Genomic DNA, 12,792 nt, shown 5'->3' with positions numbered 1-12,792 from the left:
TCCCTGGAAAGGTGATGGAACAGCTTGTGCTGGATACCATCTCCAGACAACTGGGAGAAAAGGAGGTTATCAGGAGTAGTCAGCATGGGTTCACCAAGGGGAGGTCGTGCTCGACCAACTTGGTGGCCTTCTATGATGCTGTCACATGCTGGGTGGATGGGGGAAGAGCGGTAGATGTAGTCTATCTTGATTTTAGAAAGGCGTTTGATACTGTCTCCCACGACATCCTTATAACAAAGCTGAGGAAGTGTGGGATAGACGAGTGGACAGTGAGGTGGGTTGAGAACTGGCTGACTGGCAGAGCGCAGAGGGTCGTTGTTGGTGGTGCAGAGTCTGTCTGGAGACCTGTAACCAGTGGTGTCCCCCAGGGGTCTGTGCTGGGTCCGGTCTTGTTCAACATCTTCATCAATGACCTTGATGAGGGGATAGTGGCCACCCTCAGCAAGTTTGCTGATGATACGAAGTTGGGAGGATTGGCTGACACGCCTGAAGGCTGTGCTGCCATTCAGCGAGACCTGGGCAGGCTGGAGAGCTGGGCAGTAAGAAACCAGATGAGGTTCAACACAAGCAAGTGTAGGGTCTTACACCTAGGGAGGAATAATTGCATGCACCAATACAGGCTGGGGGATGAGCTGCTGGAGAGGAGCTCTGCAGAGAGGGACCTGGGCGTCCTGGTGGATGACAGGTTGGCCATGAGCCAGCAGTGTGCCCTCGTGGCCAAAAAGGCCAATGGCATTCTGGGGTGCATTAAGAAGAGCGTGTCCAGCAGGTCGAGGGAGGTGATCCTCCCCCTCTACTCTGCCCTGGTAAGGCCTCATCTGGAGTACTGTGTCCAGTTCTGGGCTCCCCAGTACAAAAAAGACAGGGATCTCTTGGAAAGAGTCCAGCGGAGGGCCACAAAGATGGTGAAGGGCCTGGAGCATCTCCCCTATGAAGAAAGGCTAAGTGAACTGGGTCTGTTTAGCCTTGAGAAAAGAAGACTGAGAGGGGACCTGATCCAGGTTTATAAATATCTGAGGTGTGGCGGCCATAGTGGTGAGGCCAGTCTCTTTTCAGTGGTACGTGGAGACACGACGAGGGGAAACGGACATAAGCTACAGCATAGGAAGTTTCGCACGAATGTGCGTAAGAACTTCTTCACGGTGAGGGTGACGGAGCACTGGAACAGGCTGCCCAGGGAGGTTGTGGAGTCTCCTTCTCTGGAGATATTCAAGTCTCGCCTGGACGCCTACCTGTGCGACCTGGTGTAGGGAACCTGCTTTGGCAGGGGGGTTGGTCTCGATGATCTCTAGAGGTCCCTTCCAACCCCTACAATTCTGTGATTCTGTGATTCTGTGATTTCTTGGAGGAGAAAGGAGACACACAGGACCACCCAAAATTCAAACCTATATCTGAGTGCATCGGCCAAACACTCCTTGAACTCCAGCAGCTCCGGGCTGTGACCACCGCCCTCTGGTGCAGCACCTGTCCCTAACCCCCAGCTGCCCCTCCCCTGACACAGCTCCATGCCATTCCCTCCGGCCCTGTCGCTGTCACACAGAGCAGAGCTCAGCGCTGCCTTTCCGCTCCCTGTGAGGAGCTGCAGCCGCCATGAGGCCTCCATCAGCTCCTCTGCTCTGCTTAGAACCAGCCAAGGGACCTCGGCCTGTCCTCATACATCTTGCCCTCCAGGCTCTTCCCCATCTTCACAGCCCTCCTTTGGATGCTCTCTAGTAGTTTTATGTCCTTCCTATATTGCAGCACCCAAAGCTGCACACAGTGCTCAACTGCACAGAGTAGAGCAGGACAGTCCCTTCCCGCACCTGGCTGGCAGTGCTGGGCCTGGTGCACCCCAGGGTATGGTTGACTCTCTGGGCTGCCAGAGCACACTGCTGACTCAAATTCAACTTGTTGTTGACCAAATCTCCAGATATCTTTCCAAGCCGCTGGTCTGCAGACTCTCATCCCGCAGCCTGAACATACACATTTGATTACTGCAATCCAGGTGCAGAATCTGGCACTTACTTTTGTAGAACTTCATACAGGGGGCGATTGCCCTGCCCTCTAATTTGTCAAGATTTCTCTGCAAGGCCTCTCTACACTCGAGGATGTCCCCCCAGTTTAGTGTTGCTCACAAACTTAATTATTGTGTACTCAAGTCCAGTCATTAATGAAAAAATTTAAGAGATCTGGACCTAGAATGGAGCCCCAGCACTGACTGGCCACCAGCCTGATGTAACTTCATTTACTACAACCCTTTGAAACTGATCTGCCAGACAATTGTTCACTCGAAACATTTGTTTTTGTCTACCTGTATGCTGAACATCTTGTCCAGAAGGACACTGTAAGAAGCAGTATTGAAAGCTTTGCTGAAATTTAGGAAGATTACATCAATTTACTTGCTTCACTTGGTCAGGTAGGTGGAAAACCTTGTCATAAAAGGGCTTTTCCCTACTGAGGCTATGTTGGCTGTGAACAGTGACTACTAGGACAATGTCTGTTAGCTTCAAATCTACTGAGACCTCTCCAGATTCCCAAGACCGCTGAAAAATAGTTGGGAGAGGTCTCATGATGACAGGAGATGAATCCTATCAGGCCGTATAGACTTGTATGCATACAGATGGAGCAGCAAAGCCCACTCAAATTCAGGATTTATTGTTCCCACAATCACAGTCCTACTATAGCGTGAACTATCTCCCAGTCATGAAGAGGCACCATTCTGCTGTGTGCAGGTGCCAAGGTGTTGGCAGGTGCTGGCAGCAGAGGGCTAAAGGCCTGGTGCCTGACACAGCTGGCTCCAATGGCTGCAGCACAAAACAGGGCCAAGCCCAGCAGCCACCCTGGGGACATCCTGGGGAGGGCAGAAAGCACTGCACTGAGAGAGGAGAAGAAGGGTCTGAAAGTGTTTGACAACAGAGACAACACCAAGACTGGGGAAGGTGGTGTTTCACATGGACTAGATAATTACACTGCAACCCTTGGAATGCCCATGCTGGGAGAGATTTATCCTGAAGCACGGTAGCCTTTGGAAAGCACCAACAGTGGAACAGGAGAAAAGTGAGAAGAAGCAGAAAGAAGCTGTGAAAGATTGACCCCAGCCCCTTTCTCCATCCTCTTGCACTGCTTGACAGGAGGAGATGGAGGAGTTGGAGATGAAGGAGTGAAGTTAAGGGCAGGAAAAGGAAGAATAGAAGAGCAGGGTGTTTCAGAGTTGTTTTTTTTTTTTCTTTCTGTTTCCAAACCTATTTTTAACTGACAATATATTATATACATTTTCCCCAAGCTGAATCTCTTTTGGCCATGATTCTAGTTGGTAAGTGATCTCTCTTTTTTTTTATCTCCACTCAGGAGCATTTTCTTAGTACCTGTGCTGTTGAGGAGGGGGAGTGGGAGGGCAGCCAGCCAAGGTCAACCCACAACCTCCTGGGTACAGACAGCCCAGTTTAGCTATTGCTTTCAGTTCTGAGCTTAAATCAAGTCTAAAACATAGCAAAATTGACCTAGGATAGGGGAAAATATTTGGATTAGTATTTAAATGGAGTTACCCAAAGCCTCTTCTGAAAAAACAGACAACAAAAATGAAAAGGAAATCATCATTCTTTAGTCTGACAATCTGTAAGATTAAAACTGATAAGTGTTATGCTGAACATAATGGATGATAATATATCAAAGCGATACTAGCTTCAGATGACAATTACAGAGTAGGGTGTCTGGATATGGATGTTTTCTTTTGCAAACAAATCTAGTTCAAAGTTTTTACAGTATGGCTGAAATTGATTTGGTGAGTAAAAAAAATCTTTTTATTTGCATTTTAAAACAAAAATGCATACCCACTTATCTAGTCAGAATGATAGGAAATTATAATCACACATTTTCTTTCTTTCATTTTTCACTAAGATGTACATGTATTGCTTATCTAATTGTTTTCTTCTGAATCTATGTAGCAACTGTTCTGACAAAAAGCAGATTATCATTCTAAAAATATATTTCAATTTTTTTCCCTTTCTTAATTTCATTTTTTTTTCTTTTTTAACTGCTAAATTGATTCAAAATTACCCATACTTAGTTCTTATCTCAGACTATCTGAGGTTACAATTTGGGATCCAAATTAAGTAAATTAGAGAATTATTTTCAGTGGATAGGTGAAGGTGCCTAGTTTCCAGAGTGTTATGTAAACTCCTCTATTCTGCCATCTAATTTGCACAGAGTATTATGAGGCTATTTATCGTATTGTTAATAAGTTTTTTTTCTTGCCTTCAAACTGAGCAACAAGAAATTACGAGTTCTAATTTGTTTCAAAATGGAATTGCTTATATGAACAGTTTTTGATTGAATGATGCAGCTTTCAAACATTGCACTTGAGAAGGAAATGAAGTTCCTACTTCTGGATAATATTTTTGTAATGTATGACACTGTGAAGGAGAAAGCTGTAGGAAAATACATCCTTAATGGAGACTAGGGTAGAAGCACTTCTATTGTGTTGAGCGTATAAAGTTCTTTTGACCTGGTCCATTATGAACTCATAAAACATTGATTGTTTTGGAACTTGGCTATCTTAAAGCAGAATGAAGTAGCTGGTTTGGGCTTCTTAATTTTGGTAATAATATAGCCGTGTGTTGCTATATAGCTTATATGAAAACTGTTGAAAGCATACAATAGAATTTATAGATAACCTTGAAGACAAAATCCAGATGGGTTGTTTTCTGGAGAGTGCAAATAGAGTCCCCGTATTGTCTGAATCCTTGAAGATGCTGAAAATGGGAGAAAGCACACCAGTTCCCTTGCATCACTCAGGTAAGGCATCTGCATAGATACCAGACATCCTCTATAACAAAGCAGATTAAGAACTGAATGAAATGCTCAGAATGGAAGAGTTGTGCCTCCATTCTTTCCCTGCTGCTTTGCTGTCTTTCTGCAAACTCTTATCTCCTGTTCAAGGCTATCTTCTTCTGGATTGTTTCACTTCTCTTTCTCATTTGAATACCAGACACTTGGATAAACTTATTATTCTGTTTATCTTTTCTCTGTATAAAAGAATTAGGAGTAATATCCACAAAGTTACTGGTTGAAGGAAAGATGTGGCTTTTGAGGTCAATTAGGAAGTCAGATGCATTGATACTTTTGCCAGCATAAAGACTTTGTTTTAGTATTAATTTGCCATTTTTCATCAGGAGATGGAAAGAGGAAAGGAAGGGGGAAAGGTAATTAGAACATAACTATTGTAAAATCCAGTGTTTCTCTTCATTCTATGAACCCAGCAGTGAGGAAGAGGAGGAAGTACGTAAGAAAAGTCATCAGCCAAATATCAGTGTTATTACCAGCCCTTCTGTAGTCTATCAATCAGTAAGTCAGCTACAAATTTCCATGTGTGCAATAAATCACAAGATCATGTTTAATGATTTCTGATGTTTTTATATCATTACAAGGAACAACTGTATTGTCCTAATTATCATTTCTCTTTTTCTTATATTTGTGGAAAAAGAAATTAAACAAATCCATAGAGATTTCCTTACTTTTCTTTTAATTATTATTATTTATCAATTCTACTTTCTGTGCAGGCTGGCATTCTCTGGAGAGATAATATTTTCTGCTCTTCAACTTGCATTGTGAATTTTGCAGAATTTATTTTTATAATAATTAATACTATTTTCTTAAAAAGATGTAGTATTATAGTGTGTATATATATATGTGTGTACATATCTATCTATCTATATATATCATGCATGGATAGTACACAGTCACACAAAGGAATACACATGCAGGCCTTGAAGTGCAGTGTTATCAGAGGCAATTTCAAGTGCAAATAAACCCCCCATGGGAAGCATGGGCAGAAATGACCAGCCCTGCATGCAAAATGAAATTAAAGACACAAATGCAGAAAAGCTTTCCCAAAACAATGAACTATAAATGAGCTCGCTATGCCTGACAAATGAAATGAAGTTAAGATAATTATGACAAATTCATACCGACCTTCATTTGCATACATTCTAGGAGTGGATATAATAATCGTTAATGAAAACAGCAGTTAAAATGACCTTAACATGGTAGCCTGCCTAGAGTCTAACCAAACAGTGAATTAATATGTAACAACGATGACTAAATGGATTATTTAAATCTTCTTGTCTTAGAAAGAAATTACAAATTCAAAGTAATCACGGACGAATTTAATAATTCATTCTGTGAATTTTGAATGTCTTCATTTTTGCAAGCTACATAAGAAATAAAATTATGGTCAACGGAGTCATCATGGTATTAATTATAGTTGTGGTGATATCACCTAATGAACAGCCGTGAAGTAAGTGTGTTACTGCCTTTGTGTTAGGCAGCATGTAAACTTCTAGAAGTAATTGCACCTGTCCAATAGGCCTTCTGTCAACACTAACGTTGTAGATATAGGGTAAGAGAAGTAGGGATTCCCCTCACCCCATGTCCAAAATAGCTAGTAGTGAAATGGTACCATATGTAATCCAATGGTTATGTGCTATAGTGTAGGCATTTCTCCACTTTTTTTTTTTTTTTTTTTTTTTTTCCTTAGCAAAGGTACAGGAAGGGGTAGAGAAGCAGTGGAAAACATGACAGAGAGATGGAAACTGAAATGGATGGGAAAAGACAGTGGTAAGAAAAACAAGGAAGTGAGGAAGACAATGTGAGATACGTTCTGCATCTCAGATGAAGTAGGTGAAGAAGAGAAGGGCTGGAAAGAAGTGACCAAAAACGTTGTCGAGGAAACAGTCAGGACTGTTCAGAGACTGATTAGTGAAAAATTATCATCTGAAACGTCTCTTATCCATTTTTTTCTCTTTCAAGGAAAGTCCTATGTGAAGAGGCCCTAAGACTTAGATAAGAATCCCTTTTATGATCATGTCCTGCAGTTAATGATCATAGGCTTCATTCTAATAGTGTGGATTCCTGAAGGCTTCTATATAGCCAGCAGGAGAAGCTGGCTCAGTAGATCCAATAATAATATTATTACTATTAATAATAATAATAGAGGTCACATTCCCTTCTTGGAGATTCTTCACAGCAGAAATGAATCTGAATTCTCTTGGCTACATTTTAATATCTGAATCTTTAATAGACTTTAAAAACTGTCTTTTTTGGGGTGTATTTCTTGCCTTCTAACACAGTTTTTGCTCAAAATTTTTAGTTTGTCATCCCATTGATGTTTTTTCTTTTTTTTTTCTTTAGCAGTGTATCCTTGTCATTACAGCAGAATTGTCAAATATCTGCAATAAAACATTTCCACCCAAGAGAAGAAACAAGCCTCTAAAGAGCTGAACACATTTTTTGATCAGTAACTGCCATTTCTTCAGAGCACTTCTGTGACTTGAGGAATTAGTCTTCCCTTCCTGGGTCCAAGCTGCTACTCACAGGCTGTATGAGTGACTTCACAGATGACTCCTGCACTGAGAGTTTCCAGCATTCCTAGTAAGCAGCTTTCACTATGGCTTGCCATCTCATACAGCAAATTTTCCTAGCTATACGAGACAGAAGAGACAGTATCAGCATTAAGTTCCTTTTTTTTTTTTTCTTCTCCTTTTAATTAAAGAAGGTAATGCATTTGCTTCCCTATTCTCATGGGTTTCCCTATTCAAAATATTGCTCTGTCTCATCCTTATTTATGAAACCATTGATTAATGCAAATAAAGGATTATATAATTGGGTTATATTGGCCTATGTGAGATTACCAAAGTCAGCAAACACTGAATTTAAAAGAAGGCTTAATTCTCAATGTTTTGTAAATTGTGTTGCTGCAAAGTATTTTATTATCAAAATTCAATTTGTCTAGCTCAAGAAAAAATACCTTGGCATTTCATGACTTTGCAGTTTTAGACAGTTTAGGTGACTATTGAGTATTTAATAAATTTCAGCACACTTCCACCAACAACCACTATGTATGAAAAGTAGGGTTTGAAATGGATTAAGAAAGAACATCAATCTGGAAGAAAAATATCAGGAGAGTCAGTATTTAATAAATATATGAACACAGCATTTATGAGTTTGACACATTTAAAAGGAAAGCAAGATTTTCTTAAACATACGCACCAAGCCAAATCCACTCTAGAAAAACTACCCACTTTTGGATCGATCCCATGGAGTTGTATTTTCCAGCAAGAGTATTTAAATGCACACATACAGATAGGCTGATGTTCGGAAGCACTCTTCTAACTCAGTATTACCTCTTCTTAACACTTGTGAGCTATCATCAAAGCTAAAGTCATGTTAACTTTACTAAACCATGTACATGGCTGCATTATTTCAGATATCAAGTTTAACGCTGTAAGTACAGTACTGATCTTCATCTCTTCAGGCAGCTAGTGAGACAAGTTCCAGATTTTACCTGTATTGTCAAAATTGTTACATGGACTGGTTGTTTTTAGACATTCTTCTGTGGAAATGTCAGAGATGTCAGCATCACCAAATTTCTGATATTTTTTTAAATACCTGGCTCTTTTTTAACAGCCGGAGCATTAGAACCCGTATGTTCTTATCATTAAAATTGACTATATATTCATCTCTTGAAGTTTTGGAATAAAATGTCATCATGTAACTATAAGTCTCAAAACCAGGAAGGTAAAATGTGGGATAGTTTTTCTCCCCTCCCCCCCACCCCCCCCCTTTAATATTGCATAAGGCCTTGTGACTTCAAGACACTTCTGCACTTGCGAAGAGAAATTCATGATTTCTTTAATGTTAGGGATTAGCAGTCCTGGAATAAAGCTCTTCCATTTTAAAGCTAAATATAACTGCTACTCAATTGGAATTCCAAAACACAGAAAGAAAGCGTGGACCAATTTCTCAAAATAATTTATCTTACATTATGGCAAATACTTTCTTTCTTGATACAATGCAGAAGAGCACCCAATAGCCACTGCCTTCCATTGTCCATCTGGGCTTGAATGTTTTGAACTCTCTCAGCTAAAGCACTGCCCTGTAGATTACAAGGAAATATTCTTGAAAGATCCTCAATAAAGTCTGTGCAGCTGTTTAATTGTTTGTTCACTGGCACAGAAAAAGCCCAGTGTCAAAAAATTCCATTTGAAACAGAAACCTCAAAATAGTCTAAATCAGATGATAATTGTCTTTACTGATGCTTAAAAGTGCAATAATTTTTATCCAGACAGCAATGACATTATGCAAAATAACGTGAACTTGGGAGTCCTTGAGACAAAGAATTACATGAATGTGGAAAGCTACAAGAACTGTTAGAAATGCACATGCACCATCATCTCACACCACAAATAGGAGTCAGAATGACAATATCATAAATTAAAACAACCCTCAAGCTAAAACTAACAGCCAGGAAATGAGAAACAGATTTAAAACAGAGAACAGAAACCAGAAAGCATGACCACTAATGAGATTCTGCACAGCACTTACAGTAACAAAGAATGTAACAAACGATGGCAGAGATACAGTATTAATAAGAAAAATACAAATTATATTCCTTATTTACGCTCTCTTTCACATTTCATAGTACCAGCAGCCTAGCACCTAGAAGGCAAAAAGGGATATATGTTCAATAATCTCTTTCTTTAGCAGGGTGGACAGCTGGGACTGGCCTGACAATCAAACTGCGATCCATCTCACATCTGGAAAGTTAGGAAAAGGCACAAAACAAGAAAAAAAACAACAAAAGAAAACAACAGGAATAGTACCATGCAACTTGATATAGCCTGTAAAATTAAAATATTAATATGCACAAACTAATGCCCAGCCAGTACAAGAATAATGACTTCAACCATGACTGCAAAAGCCAATTTAGTGTATGTACACTGCAGGCCAGAACAGTGTCATATTCATTTCCTCTTTCCCCAGTACTCCTAATATTATAGGGAGGGTTCCCACATTTTTTTTCAAGATTTCTGACCAGATAATGGAGACTCAGGAAAACAAATGCGTCTGGGATACCTCAAAGCAATTGCACATACGAAATACAGATAACCTGTTTTTGAGACAAGTCAAGCCTATTGTACATGTTCAATTAAGTCAAAAGATTCTGCAGCCCAGGAGACTGTGAGTACATGTACAGATCACCATTTCAGCACATGCACTGTAAGGCTAGTACATCTTGAATGTTGTGTACGTGTATGTCTTTATTGCACAAATGCCTTGGATACCACCATACAGAGCTGTGACATCCTTGTAGTTGTTAAGCTGCTGGAAATCCACAAATCCCAGGCAAAGATTCAAAGCCATCAAAGAGACCATGTAAAGGGGAATCTGGTCATGTAGGTGTGCAAGATTTGAGCTATTGATGCCCAGTTTAGAAGAATTTGAATGCGATTTTTCAGAAGTTACATCTAGACAAGGCAAGCAAAGCAACTAGTTGTTTAATAAAGTCTAAACTAAGACATTTCAAGGAAGGCAGTCATCATTTTTTCCTCACTCTTCACCATCATCCATTCATAATAAGATTCTTACATCTGCATGCAGATGGAAGTTTACACCTGAATTCAGTGTAAGTGCTTCATGTCTACCAGGAGAAATCAGAGAAAACAGAGGGAAGGGATGCTCAGGAAGTTCCCACTCCTGCCCTAGGATGAGTTGCTTCTGCTGAGTCTGTTGATGCTGTGCTTGGACATCTAACGCAGTGATAACTTCACAGTTCACTGCTTCTGTGTTAGCTTCTCTGCTAAACTTAAACCCACTACTTGGTTTCCTTTTTCCACTGGCTCAGGAGAACAGTTTATTCTTTCCCTGTTTGCAGTGACTGTTTTATGTATTTGAGAACTATCTTCACTTCTTTCTTAAGCCTTTTGCCTTCTAAGCAAGTCCTGGAATTGACACTGAACTCCAGGTGAGGCTTCAAGCAGTGCTCACTGAAGTCAAGGATTACTTGCCAGCATTGTTTCTTTTTTTCACATATCATGAAGTGATGCTCACTTTTCAGAGAGAAAGCCTATAGACTGATAGATGACAGAAAATGAAGTTCTCTGATGTGTTATTGCTGCCGTATTTTGCCTGCACTGGGCCTTGCAATTAAATCTTTGTGCTTTGTCTTTGTATTTATGAAAACAACAGCATAAACAGAGTTATATTCACTACATAGATTGCCTCCTACTCAGAAGGAATTGAAAGAATTTGCTTTACTTTGCAGATGTTGCATTTTGGTTGCCTATTCCACAACAAAAATATTTTGTCGCTGTCATATTACTGAAGAATGAGCAGAGCTGCAGCTGTTCTGTCTAGGGTAATGTGCAGTATATCCTTTTTCTACTGCAGTAGGGTGCCTCCAGGGGACACTGCCTGCTCTCTGGTATGTCTCCGCAGGAAAGAAAAATACTTGTCTGTGTGTATTAGTGCATGGAAATGCAATGCATACAAGTTTCTAGATAGCAGTGCAACATCTGCGTCTCCTATATCCCTTGGGGTTGAAAGTACTTCCTAAATCAAAATGTCTCTTGTCTGCGCTTAGCTGGGACTTCATCCTCTCACTTCCTCCTTGCCTTCTCAAGCTTGTATTGCAGTGGACGCATAGCCTGAGCAGCCTGCTATGAGTTTAGAGATAGCTCAGTCAGCACTAGCCCAGATATGTCACATGAAAGGGCTCATCTCCCATCTTCCAGTTTGCATATCCTCCTCACTGTAAGGCCTCCAGGAACTTGCATTTTTTGACTAAACTAACACTGTGGGTCAGCATGCCTTCTGATGGCAACTCTTTACTAGGACCTGTGTCAGAGCATTCGTGTACCTTTTCAACTGTAGCACTGAACAGGGTCCTATCTGAAGATAGGTACAGCAGAGCTGTGTGTATCTCCTTTCCAGCTGGCCAATTATATCCCAAACTGATTTCTACAGTGATGCCTTCAAGAGCCTGTCCCACAGTTCCCAATAAAAGAAAATAATTATTTTCAGTCCTCAATGAATATTTGGGTAAGAGGGAAGAAGACAAAAAAATAAAGATTTTAACTCATTTGTTCCTGAACTTGAAGATAATTAATGCAAATCAGATCTTCCGATGGTACTTTTTTTCATTCCTAAGCTTATAACATATTTTTATTATTTTTATGTTTATTATATTTCATCTGATGAGACCTTTTAAAGAGACAAAAGGACACCGAACAGTTTGAGGTTATGAATCAGCAAGATATAAAACATCGAAGACTCTGAATATTTGTAAAAGCAACTTTTAAACCACAAATTATATTAAATACTCAAGAGGAAAAGAGTGACAACAGGAAACAGAGAAAGAAGTGGAATGGGAAAAATCCATCTAATTCAACAATTTCTACCCTTTTTGGAAGGTTCATTTGGAATAATTCCCCAGATTACAAACAGGTCAATTCTGCTTACTTTAATTTGTCTGCTTTTGATTTTAAATTTCTGTGTACATGTGCTCAGAAATTTCACATATAACAGAGCTGCCTCCTACTTACAATGAGAAATGGACAGCATGGTGCAGACACTAGTGATCTACACCTTTTATTAATAAAGATTCCCCCTTGTCTGTGGACAAAGCATGCAGGAGATGGAAGGAAATATGAACAAGAAGTAGAAGAAATGGCTGTGAGTAGTTAATAAAAAGAGAAGAGAGTGTCAAAGAATATGGAAAGGAACAAAGGATGAAGAAGCTACTAATAATCTACAGAAAAGTCTAGAAGGGGAACACTACACACTGTAAAGAGAACATAGGTAGTGAGTGTCCTCTTCATGTAAAAAGATAAAAAGTTCTGTTATTTTTGCATGAATATTTATGCTTGGATTTTAGGAGAAAGCTGTTCACTAACGTGATTCACCAGAAACAGGTAGCAGATGACAAATATCTTCTTGAAGAATCTTTGGAAATTTTAGCCAGTATGGCTTTTTTTA

At 40.0% G+C, this 12,792-nt stretch overlaps 1 long non-coding RNA gene across 1 annotated transcript in view; it reads right to left on the bottom strand.

The window, feature by feature from the left end:
• Window positions 1-12,792, bottom strand: part of LOC104913987 (uncharacterized) — a 517,821-nt gene that overhangs the window by 17,197 nt on the left and 487,832 nt on the right. The window lies entirely within an intron of this gene.

This window comes from Meleagris gallopavo, chromosome 1 (assembly GCF_905368555.1).
Source record: "Meleagris gallopavo chromosome 1, MGAL_WU_HG_1.1, whole genome shotgun sequence".
Lineage (NCBI taxonomy): Eukaryota > Metazoa > Chordata > Aves > Galliformes > Phasianidae > Meleagris > Meleagris gallopavo.
The sequence above is the reverse complement of the archived record's forward strand: the minus strand, read 5'-3'. Positions and strand labels throughout refer to the sequence as shown.